We start from the raw sequence: 13396 nt of genomic DNA on the forward strand, positions 1-13396 counted from the left end.
CGGGCGAGCCGGCCCATTCGTTCAACCGTACGCCCATTGTATATAATTAAAACAAAAAGTGTTTATCTATTGTAGTTACATGATGTCTTGTGTCTGGATTACTAAAGCAAGAAAGAAATCAATGTAAAATCATGTTGATAAGCCTAATATAGACAAATAAATATAACATATTTGAAATTATGTAAATAATCCCTGCTTTTAACTACACTTCCATACATCTCTATCAGCCGTATTACCTGAATCCATTCCCTTAAGCAATATCCACTTTCACACAATGGCGAATCGATGGGGTCATGGGGGTCATGACACCCCATAAGCTGGTTGGTCAAAAACTTGACAAAATATATTTACATATTTGGTCAAGCTCTTGACTTGACAACGTATTGTGAACCCCCCCTGGCGCCAAAGCTGGATCCGCCCTAACTTTCACACAATACATACATACATTCTTCTGTCTTCCTCTCCCTTTGTAGCGACACAGATTCTCCTAACGCATAATTGTCATATAAAAATATAATCGACGAGTACAAATTATAGACTATGTATAAAAGATAACTTACCCAGTTATTTAAATAGACGCGAACAATCCTTTGCCTGTGAAAAAATAATTTGCATTAATTTAATATAATTTAAAAATCTATTAAAAACAAATGAGGTAAGCAACTTCACAGTGAAACCTTGTTCTATTCGACCCCTTTAAATGTCTAGTAAAATGTTAACTTCCAAAATCTGAGGACCTAGCACGAAAATTTCCGAGAAGAGTATCCTAACCTTTTGGGTTTTATTTTAAATTTTGCCGATGACATTACGAACATTTTGGGACGAAATTTCGTGTCTATATAGGCTCATTATAGTATCTATGTAGTATTCGTTCAATAGCAGTACTGCAATGTCTTATTCTGTCCTCGTGTAAAACTACAACAATGAACTGACAGAGTATGCGCATTCCATCGCCGCATTGTCACATGACACCAGGTGGCAATCAATAGACAAGATAAATGGTTGTGGGAGGTGATAAATCTCTTCCATACATCCGTGATGTAGATATATCGGCAGCCATCAATACAGTGATGTGGAAATTAAAGTCACAGTGCATTTTAATTGGAGTTTCTAACATCCGCTGCATAACTACAATTTTAAGAGTTTAACTGTTCAAATTAGACCTCCATACGTGCTAGCATAGGCTCTATATTCCAGGGATATGGCAAGAATCGAACCCAGGACCTGTATATAAGTAACCCCTGAGCCACCCACGTTTTATCATAAAACCAATAAAAACAAGTAAGTAGCCTATGTGTTCTTCAATACTTTGCTTTATATGACAAATTTCATAGAGATCCGTTTAGCAGTTAAGGGCGGGAGCACCTCCATATAAGCTCATGGGAATCAAAGCTTAAACGACTAAATAGTTAGTTGAAGGTCCGATAGTTTAGTCAAAGGTATACGTGCGCTCTAACAAACATCCATCTAAACTTTCTTATAACAGACAAATGACAATCGAACACCGTTTTGGTGTATGATTCCAAAGATTACATGTTTGCGAATTTCTCGAGCCCCTAAACGTTTGCGTATTCGAACGCGATTCGTCGGTAATTTGTTAGACGAATTAAATAGTCCCTACCATTTGCTACAGACTTGTGCGTGAGGGGAATGCGAACTTGTCTTAAACAATTTGTCGAGGTAATCAATTAGTGATTCCTACTGATGAGGAAATCTAAAGAGTTGATACAATATAAGTTAATGTATCGTCTCTACAGATTTCTTAACTTTTTTATTTCAAAAATCCGCGCCGGACGTCACTCATGGCAAAAAGTTGAATGTATGTTTAAGCTGAAATGTTTGGTTTGTCTATCGCTGGTTGCTGCAGTTATAATTTATTTTAACGCTAGCTTTTGCCAGCGACTCCAACCACGTGGAATTATAAAAAAAATTAAAAAGGTTATGTGTTCTTTAAGACAATATTCTACTTCTATGCTAAATTTCATCCAGATTCGTTCAGCCATTTAGGTTAAAAACTCTAACAAACATCCATCCATCTAAACTTTCGCATTTATAACATTAGTATAAAGTATGATTACTTAGTGATACTTTAGTGTTAGGTTAAACTAAATTTCAATAGAGCAAAACTCAAGTTACGTAATTCAGAAACGCATTTCATAAAGTTAGCAAACCAACACTAACGAATGATTAAATGTAGTTGGAAAACCTGTCATCAATCTATTACGGAAAAGCTTTTTAACTTTCAACTGTCCGGCAACAATTTAACGTCGCAGACAGTATATAGGACAATATGATTTCCGTCCGGTTAAGTTATTAAGTGTTGGTAAAAGCCACGCAGAAGCGGAAGTGTGCTTAATGCGGGCCTGGTGAGTAGTTACAGTTTCACAGAAGCCTTCAAGTTGTACGTGTTATGATGCAGTTGTGTTTACAAAGTTTACAATACAACAACATAAGCTAACACATTCACTGCTGACATGCCTTGAAAGTAATTTTATACCTAAAACTAGCTGTTCCCATGCGGCTTCATCCGCATGGCAGTATGAAAATTTTATTTTATTGTTTACATTTGTCAAATTATCAATAGCAAATGTCAAAATGACATGACAACCTTGCTTCTTGCTTTCTTGATGTTGGCAGCAACTTATGGTCTCTTTCCCACATTAGGGTTTTTATCCAAAAATATTTACCCCTAAGTTTAATGGCGTGAAAATATATAGCCTAAAGCGTGACGTAAGTGTAGGGATTTTGTTAAAAAAATGTTTCCAAAAATATACTGTAATTGCTGACATCTTAGGCAACAAAGAAGTGTGTGTTTACGCTTTATTATACTCGTAATAGTATAGATAAGGACTGGAAGATATTGCTGTCTCAGATAGGTTTTGAGGGCACTTAGCAGACCTTTAGTGTTGATTTTATTCTGAATTTAAAAAATAACAAACATCCTTAGTTATTATTTGACTCTGGGTGTAGCAATAGATCATCGAGTTTTAATCAAAATTGCGTCTCAGCTTTACGTTGCTTGTCAGTTATTTAAAGCGGCCATCTTCGAAATGCGAATGTCCGACCTGTGTCTACAAATTGAAGATTTTACAACTTGACAATTGAAATTCCAAACGAAATGGAATCACTTTAATTTCGTTTTGCAATTTAATTATTTTCGTGCCTACATTTTGTTACCGGTAACCTCTTTGAAAATTTTACCTTTGATGAAACCTTTGACTATAAAGAAAAGGACTAGACAAAAAATGTTAAATCAATTCTTAATTTCTATCTTACTCTTATAGGTGAGCTAAATATCATAATCTCACATGTGCATGTCATGCATGACGTAATTGCGACGTCTTTATGAACTCATAATAAAAATACACACAAGTAAGGACGTTTAGTTGTTTGTCCTTATTTGATAACTAGCTGTTCCCGTGCGGCTTCATCCTCATGGAAATGTAAAAACTTTATTTTATTGGTTACATTTGTCAAACTCTAAATAGCAAGTGTCAAAATAACCGTTACCATAATAAACTTGTTTCTTTATGTTGGCAGCTTGTAGTTTATGGTCTCTTTCCCACATGAAAGTTTTTTTTTTTAATTTATCTATCTCCTAACTTTAATAACGTAAAAATATGTAGCCTAAAGCATGTCTTAAGTGTAAGGGTTTTTATTAAAGAAAGATTTATCCAAAAATATGCTACTTGCTGACATCCTATGCCACGAAGTAGTGTGTGTTTACGCTTTATCATTAGTACTACCGGGTTTAGAAATTTGGAATCTTGGATCGGTAGATTTCTGTTATTACGTAGATTATTACTAAGTTAGTACTTTTGGTAATAGGTTGAAAAAAGGGCGAATGTAATAGGTTAAATTTGTTATTTCACGCGGGCGAAGTCGCGAGCAACAGCTAGTTATAAGTATAGAAGTATAAATGGGAAATGCGTGCGATTGATCCTGTCTATTAAAACTCAAAGATCAAGTATATATTTGGTGACGTAACAAATTCCGAAGTGTAATTGATAAATAAAGTGGGTCGTTTGATTCGAAATGAACGTCGAAGAACACTAATAATGCTAACCAGTTTTCCGCTTTCTGTTTTCAAACGAAATTGTAATGAAAAACGACGTTAAGTTCAATAAACAATCTTTATACAATGTTTATTTGTGGCTATGAGTTTCCATTTCATTTTAATACAAACAAAATTGAAATAACAAATCAAACTTCTTTAACTTAGGGCGTGTGCACTTTTGACTAAACTATCGCAGACTGTTTAGTCTCGCTTTGATTCCTATGAGCTTATATGGAGGTGCGCACATTACATGATTTTTTGGTATGCAACTAAACAGTTGAGCTGCGAAACAATCGACAATCGCACAACATTTGTGCGAAAGTTTGGTCAAAGGAGTGCTCCCGCTATAATAACTAGTTATTCCCGTGCGACTTCATCCGAATGAATTTATGAAAATTTTAATTTATTGTTTACATTTGTCAAATTATCAATTGCAAATGTCAAAATGACATGACCTGAAAACTAACCATAGCAATCTTACATCCTTGATGTCGGTAGCTTGTAGCGTATCCCTTTTCCTCATTAGGGTATTTATCCAATTTATTTACCCACTAAGTTAAATAGCGTGAAAATGTATAACCTAAAGTGTGACGTAAGTAGAGATTTTATTAAAGAATGAATTATTCAAAAATAAACTGTAATTGCTGACATCTTAAGCCACAAATTAGTGTGTGATTCCGATTTATTATATTAGTATATGTCCTATATTTAGTTATTTTTCTTTGCACATATTTCTTGATTAAAAAAATTAAAAATAGAAAAAAAACAAAGCAACTTTAAGCCATAAGCCTGTCGCCAAGCCATCGCTGTTTAAGACACTAAAACATTCTTTGCCACACACATAACTACAGTCACCCGTCTTCTCCTTAATCCTCCAGCGTTAGATAAAAACCCAGTAATCGGGTCTTGTTTCTCCAGACAGATTAAAGTACGTAAGATTAAAAGCTAATCCAACATAAGACTTTAATAATAAAAATAAATGCAATTTAAGCAAAAGAAAACAACGATCTGGCCGTAAGAACTAATACAGTTTACAACAATACAAATTAGAACACAAAAAATTAATATTGACGCAAACATTTTTTTATATTATTTTTTTTTTATAACATAAGGTGGCAAACGAGCAAGCGGCCACCTGAATCCGCCAAAATGGCGAAGCGACCGCTGCCCATAGACATCCGCAATTGCAGATGCGTTGCCTACCCTAATACGACGGAGGAGGACGCACATAAAGAGGATATTTCCCCTTCCTATGCATCACCTCCACCGTCAAATCCACTTCCCCTTCCCATCCTCTACTTATAAGAAAAGGGTGATAAACAGAAAGAGACTTAAAATAGGCCTCCGGCACCACACTCATCAGACGAAACACGGAATTGCTTCCATTTCACGCCTGTCTTCTGTGTGGTATTACACCGGGCGTGCCGGCCCATTCGTGCTAAGATGTTAAAGCGGGCACTACCACTGTAAAATTTAAATTATTATTGCTTACTGGCGACACTAGTTTTATCTGTCACAATTAAGTCTACTATGCGCATAAAAAGCATGCGCATTTAAAAATTCAGTAGACAAATGTTTTCTGCCACTGATCTGTACAAATGGATAGGAGATTGTTTGGAAATTATAGCTTTTACTGCATTGATACTTAAAGGCACCTTTTGATGTTAACGACAATTAATTCTATCATTATTCTAATTTAAAAAACTCTTCACTGCAACCAACAGCAACCATCAGCGGCAAAATGGCGACAATCAGACACAAAATGACGCAGTCTATAAAGGTCGGTGATTTCTACTCGAGTGTCAATTATTTAATAGTAACTTATTCTTTTATTATCAATTGATTACTTCTAACATTCATCATCAACTTGCTTTTATCCCTTACACAGGGTCGGCAGAGTATGTGCTCTTCCATACATCTTTATCAGCCGTCATATCTGAATCCACTCCTTTCTTAAGCATATCCTCTTACACACAATCCACCTATACTTTCTTCGGTCTTCCTCTACCTTTGTAAGCATCCATATTGATTACTTTTAACATTCTAGCAAATAATTACTTATGGCAAATACAATATTGTAAGGAACAACTAAATTATTCGAAAGGCATTACATTTAATAACAATCTGGAGATAAAATCACCATTAGGGTCAGTTTGGTTCGCATTACATATTAATGGCGGTCGAATTACCTCAGAAATGTAACATTCGGAACACAAACGTGTCCCTTGACCCTTAAGAAACTAACTACCCCTACCATTGGAACTCGAACTAAATTTTCATTAAATTTATTTTGTCAAATTTTAATTTTTAAATCATTCTAATTTAATTAAATCAATTAAAGAAATAACGAAGAACCTACCATTTTTTTAAATTACATCCTTAACATCGCTGTTCTCGAAACAATTTAACGCATAAGAAACAAAAAGTTAGTAAGATATGACTAAAAATGTTTACATGTTTTAAAAATTATCTGCAATCAGGTCACATCAGCTATTTTCAACGACAAAATCGCTTCATAAGGTCGTAGTATCTAAATTACATCGTTGTATTTCGCGTACACATAATTCCAAATTTTATTCGAGTTTGTTTCGAGTTCGGAAATATTCTAAAACCAATCGTAGGGTCTTAAAGTTTTACGACCACAATAATACCGAAATAGGGCTAAAGGCTCAAATATTATATTAATTGGACGGCGATAAAAACTTTTTTACAACACGACCTCCTAACTCGTTAACCTCGTAACGACCAGTCTGGAACAATAAATTCTTCTTATGTTTGGATTTACGATAACTAAATAACGTTCTGTCTTTTAAACGGAATTTAGACAATTACGTAGTATATTTCTACTATCAAATGTGTTTCTGATAATCTTACCTCTTACTTAATATTATAAACTAACTGTTGCTCGGGACTTTGTCCGCATGAAATTAAAAAATATAGCCTATGTTACTCACAGATAAATTACCTTTCTAACGGTGAAAGAATTTTTAAAATCGGACCAGTAGTTATTGAGTTATTTCAATCAATACAATAAACATCTTTCCTCTTTATAATCTATACTATTATAATAAAGCGTTACATACTTCTTTGTTGCCTAAGATGTTAGCAATTACAGCATATTTTTCAATAATTATTTTTTTAATAAAAAGCCCTATACTTACGTCACGCTTTAGGCTATATATTTTCACGGCATTAAACTTAGGGGGTAAATATTTTGGCTAAAAACCCTAATGTGGGAAAGTGACCATAAGTTGCTGCAAACATCAAGGAAGCAAGATTGCCGAGGTTTGTCATGTCATGTCATTTTGACATTTGCTATTTATAATTTGACAAATAGATTTGTTCATTTCATTCGGACATTAGTGAATCATTTTGAGCGAGCGGGGAGCGTCGGTGGCTCAGTGGTTTAAGCACTTGACTTGTAATCTACAGGGCTTGGGTTCGAATCCCGCCGTGTACCAATGTGATTTTCGATTTTTCGAATTTTCATATGTACATAATTTACCCGACGTTCTTACGGTGAAGGAAAACATCGTGATGCAACCTGCACATATCGGCGAAGAAATTCAAAGATATGTGTGAAGTCAACCAACCCGCAATGGGCCAGCGTGGTTGACTATGGCCTAATCACCCCGTATTAGGGTAGGCTCCGAGCCCCTCGGTGGGGACGTATAGTGAGCTGGTGATGATTAGTGAATCATTTTACTGTAGCAGCGAATGGACACCGTGTTCCGTGTGAGGCGTTAGCTTCTACCAACGTCTTGCTTGGAATTTGTGTGTCCCTTATATATTTACATAATTAAATGGACCCGAGGTTGAGTACAAAATTTTAAACAAGATAAAGTGAACACAAAGAAGATGATATCAAATTAAAAGCGAGAAATGAAAGTTAAGAAAGATCAGGAGCGGAACTGTGAGTAGCGTGGAGTCGACATTAGCCGGGTTCATCTGATTAAGCTCGGGATCATAATGAAGAGGGGTTTTATCATAACCCGGCCACTACGCTCGATAGGGATGTTCTTGGCCAATTATATTTATCGATAAGTGTTTGAGGTAATTAAAGTTTTTCAATCAAGATTTGCAATTAATTGAAATATTTAGGAAAACAAGTGAAATAATATTCTTTAGTGATGTTCAAGCCAATAGTAATACAAAAAATAATAATATAGAGACATATTTATATCGATCTTTATTACAATTTAAACGTATGTATAAAGTGCGAATAAATGTTAGTTATCGATAAAATAATGATTTGTAATCAACAACAAGAAACAAAATATTCATCTTGCGGCTTTACCCAATACTTTGCGTCAAATTCCATTAAAATAATGTTTTCTTAAATCCTATTTTTACATTTTAATTAATGTTAATTTTATCTCATTCTATAAAATTTGCATTAATTACAAATTATACCTTATCTTTTAAGGCCAAATAAAATTGTTAACCAACAATAAATATATTATGTAATAAAACACACTTGTGCCATTTACAAATCTATACTATTATAATAAAATGTAAACACACACTTCTTTGTTGCCTAAGATATCAGCAATTACAGCATATCTTTGAATAAATCTTTTTTTTTAATAAAAAGCCCTACACTTGCGTCACGCTTTAGGGTATATATTTTAACGCCATTGAACTTAGGGGGTAAATATTTTAGATAAAAACCCTAATGTGGGAAAGAGACCATAGGTTGCTGCCAACATCAAGGAAGCAAGGTTGTCATCATGTCAGGTCATTTTGACATTTGCAATTGATAATTTGACAAATGTAAACAATAAAGTAAAATTCTCATAATTTCATGCGGATAAAGCCGCACGCGAACAGCTAGTATATTATAAAACAAATGTACAAAAGAAATTTCTATTAAACATACAGTCCCTGTTCTTATAAAGAGATCAGCGAGATGGCAATATTTTTCGATTGTAAAAACAATGGAACAATATACAAAAAAATATCTCCTTTAGGTCATGCAGTTAAAATTATCGATAGTTTAAAAGTAATTGTACATCACTAGCTCTTCCTTCTATTAAAGTCCTGTCCATTTTCTAACGTAATTCTATATTTAAATTATTCATTGAGCAAGTACCTGAGGCAGATCTACGATTTTGCATAACTCTGTGGTAGAATTAAAAATGGTAAGAATATTAATAATATAAAGGTAAATTTAATGATGGAGCGTCGGTGGCTCAGTGGTTTGAACACTTGACTTGTAATCTACAGGTCTTGGGTTCGAATCCCGCCATGTACCAATGTGATTTTCGACTTTTCGATTTTTCATATGTACATAATTTACCCGAAACTTACGGTGAAGGAAAACATCGTGATGCAACCTGCACATATCGGCGAAGAAATTCAAAGATATGTGTGAAGTCAACCCGCAGTGCAGCGTAGTTGACTATGGCCTAGTCACCCCGTATTAGGGTAGGCTCCGAGCCCCTCGGTGGGGACGTATAGTGAGCTGGTGATGATGATGATGAAATTTAATGACACAATAAAACTCAATTTCTTATATACAAGTTGCTTTTAAAAGGTGCTTTAATAGCTTAGAAATTTAACTTAATTCTGAACAAAAATTCACTGCTTGTTAACAATAGGTAGCGTTTCTCTACCGATTGCATTTAACATCTTTTAACGCTTTCATTTAGATAGCGTGGGTTTACATGGAGTTTTCCTTTAACCGGTATTCTCTTATACAAAGGTTGCGTATCGTTTAAGTAAATAATATCATCGTAGAAATCGAATTTTAATTAGAAAGATACTAAAAATATAGCCAAAATGCATAGATGAAGTTTTTAAAAATTGTCTTTACTTGAAAATGTTTTTTTTTTTTCATGATGATGTTTGTCTTCTAAAAATATTGTTTAATATATTATAATAGTAACTTATTTTCTATGTTTTTTTTTTAAACATTACTAGATATTTATAAATAAACTAATATTACCTTTAACTATTTCAACTAAGCTCCTAGACTCGTGCTAGGATATGGTTCACAATAGTCGAATGGCGGGATTCGAACCCTCGACCGCAAGATCGGTAGTCCGTACCACAAACCATTAGGCTATTGGCGCTATCTAATAGTCTAAATAAAGACAGAATTATTAATTAATAATAATATATCTGTCTTTAATAATTTAAATCCTAGATAATTATAACATTTCTTTATTCCATTTTCATTTTAGAATACAAAATATACCTTAATGTTTAAAACAGATTACGTCCATCCCTTAATTCAATTGAACCCTTAAACATATCCTGACAGAGCCGGGGTCAGTTGTAAACCTTACAGAAATGACATTACCTAAGGCCCTCGGTTTAATTTTAATTCACAAACACTATATGAATATGAAAACATTTTGACGTGTCCAAAATATATCCAACTGTGGATTTAGGAAATATGAAATGTGTATAAGAGTTAAGAGCGGACGCAAACCTTTGAATAAACTATCGCAAAACTGTTGTGCGATTGTCGATTGTTTCGCAGTAAATTCAACTGTTTAGTTACACGACTTAAAATCGACTAGTGTGCGAACATCCATAACATTTAATTATCGCCATCGCTGATCGAAAACTCAAAAATGTATAGAATTGACAATAACATTCGACAAGTCACGTGCTTGTCACATATTAATTCTCATACATTTTGGCACATTTAGTCGATTCTACTAGCGATATCGCTAATCGTAAGGTAATTTGTGTAGGCGGCTGGAATCAAAGCGAAAGTCAACAGTTGTGCTATATTATTTATAACACGACTAAAACTCACGTGGGAACTTTCGGTGTAGGCACCGACCAGCTAGGCTAGGCTAGAGCACGTAGTGACCTTCGCGACGCGATAGTAAGTTAGTTGTGCTATAGTTTAGTCAAAGGTGTAACACTGTAAATGTATTTTAAAACATATAATATAAACCCTAATAAAACGCATAAAATTCTTTAAAATAATTTCAAATTTGGCAATAAAATAAACGATCAAAAGAATATTACCAACATTTCACAATAAATGTATAAAAACAATATTGAGACAAGAAAATCAAATAGCATTAAGAATGGTTCGTAACAAAGATGTTATAAAAAGACGCCATTACGAATTCGAAGTATAAACTCTAAGTAAATAGCACTGGAATAGACTATTTTCATTTGAAGCCCGAGATATCTGGAAAAGCGATAAGAAAGAGAAAATGTTCTCATTTTACGCTAACTTTTTACTGCAATCATTATATATTTTAAACAGAATTGTTTATCTTAAAATATTGTATTTCTACGTAAATTTATAAGGCAATATTTTTTTATATACTTTTATATTTTTTAGTTAAAAGTGCCAAATATTAGAGTAATTTGGTCACGTATCTATTGTTCTGACGGTGAAGGAAAACATCGTGATGCAACATGCACAGATCAGCGAAAAAATTCAAAGTAAAGTTACTCGTAACTGTGGTTGTCTATATGTCTATATGTCTAGTTACCTCCAAGGCTGACTCCAAGGCCACGAGGTGGGTTCTTAGGCTAATCTAATATTTTTCAATTACAATAATCTATACATATAATAAAATTGGAATTTCTGTTTGTAATATCAAAGGAAAAATTACAGATTTCGGGAATATGATATATTTGCGTTGCTGACAATGACAATCGAATTAAAAAATTCTTTGTCTGTCTGTCTGTATGTCCGTTAGCCGCGTTTGTTCCGGTTAAACTCCGAAACGGCTCGACCGATTTTGACCGGACTTTCATTGAAGGGTAGCTGACATAGGCCGCCATGTTATAGGCTACTTTTTATCTATATATTGCGTAGACGAATTCGCGAGCAACAGCTAGTATAAAATTTGTTTCGATTATTAAATTTAATTAACATATAACAGACATCTACGAATTTCAAAGCTACGATATTCCGTAGCCCTCTACGAAATGCTACGTCCATTAGTGATTTCAATTTTGCAAATTCGCCGAATTAGAGGCTTTAATATTTAATATCTTTAGAATAAGCCGTTTGATATTGTAACTTCACCCCTGAGGTCCAACAGTCTGAAACTTCGCCGAGTAGATTATAGGAGAGATTAACTTGATTATACGTAGCAAGTCAAGTAATGTCACTTAGACTTGCGGTCCACGGCCTATGAGCTTAGAAATCGTAAGTTAGAACTTGAAACATTATTATGCATAGGGAATTAATTCGTATGCTTTGGATGTAGCAATTACGTGAAGCAAATTTTAGATGACTTACGACAAAATATGTAATTTAATAAAACAATTGACACAGTTTTGTTTGCAATTGTCTGACAGTTTGTAATATGACTAGTCACATTATAAACTTTAAAGTTGTCTATTACACTGGAGACATAATATTTTTCAACGAACCTTTCGGCTATAAAAACAAAGTCTTGTTTACATTATTCCAGTCCAGCGGTCGATATCAACGCTGGATTACAATTGTAAAAATGTAAACTCAATGCACATTGCATTCCAGTGTGTTTTCCTCATCCAGTTGTCAGCTATCGCTGGACTGGAATAATATAGATCGTGCTTCATCTATCAATTTAAAAACAGTATTTATAACAATGTAAATACAGACATACCTAATTTTTTTTGTAATTAATTGTATGTATAAAATCATACTAATATTATAAATGCGAAAGTTTAGATGGATGGATGGATGGGTGTTTGTTAGAGTTTATAGCCTAAACGGCTTCATGGATTCCTATGAAATTTAGCATAGATGTAGAGGATAGTCTGGAAGAATACATAAGCTATTCACTTTTGTTTTTTTTTTTCAATTCTACGCGGACGAAGTCGCGGGCGAAAGCTAGTATTTAAGTAAAAGTAGCTTCGAGAAAGAATACATTAAAGAATTAAAGCATTTTATAAGGCATTAAATTTCTAGATATGAATATTATTTGAAAAGATTCACTGAGTCATTCCACAGAGTACTGAGCGTACTATGATAAAATGCCGCTTCTAGTTAAAAAAATAAGAAAAAAGATGTCTCTTCCAAATGGAAACTGTCGCTGTGAATTTTAAATTGATGCTTAACTAATTTATAGAAACGTTAATTTGTTTTTATGCTTATTTCGTTTTTATTTTTCCTAGAATCAATTATTATAAAAGGAAAATATTCTTTTAAAAATAGGAAAATTTGTCTTGCTTCTATAATACTATTATTTTGGAGTTTTATTTTGCCCTTTTGCGCATAACAGTTTTTTTACCATTTATTTTATACTGGCTGTAGCTCGCGACTTCTCACGCGTTATTTAAAAACAAAACCGACTTCCAAACAAAATACACGAAAAACAAAACAAAATGCACTAAAAACAAAACAAAATACACCAAAAACAAAATATT

General features: G+C 33.7%; 1 long non-coding RNA gene across 1 annotated transcript in view; it reads right to left on the reverse strand.

Moving 5' to 3' along the window:
• The window catches only part of LOC106103265, a 195421-nt gene that overhangs the window by 167499 nt on the left and 14526 nt on the right, over window positions 1-13396 (reverse strand). Inside the window, exon 2 of the long non-coding RNA XR_001225615.1 lies at window positions 561-594. This is a non-coding gene — a long non-coding RNA (uncharacterized LOC106103265). The remainder of the gene's footprint in view (window positions 1-560; window positions 595-13396) is intronic.

Source organism: Papilio polytes, unplaced genomic scaffold, assembly GCF_000836215.1.
Source record: "Papilio polytes unplaced genomic scaffold, Ppol_1.0 DF823835.1, whole genome shotgun sequence".
Taxonomy (NCBI): Eukaryota; Metazoa; Arthropoda; class Insecta; order Lepidoptera; family Papilionidae; genus Papilio; species Papilio polytes.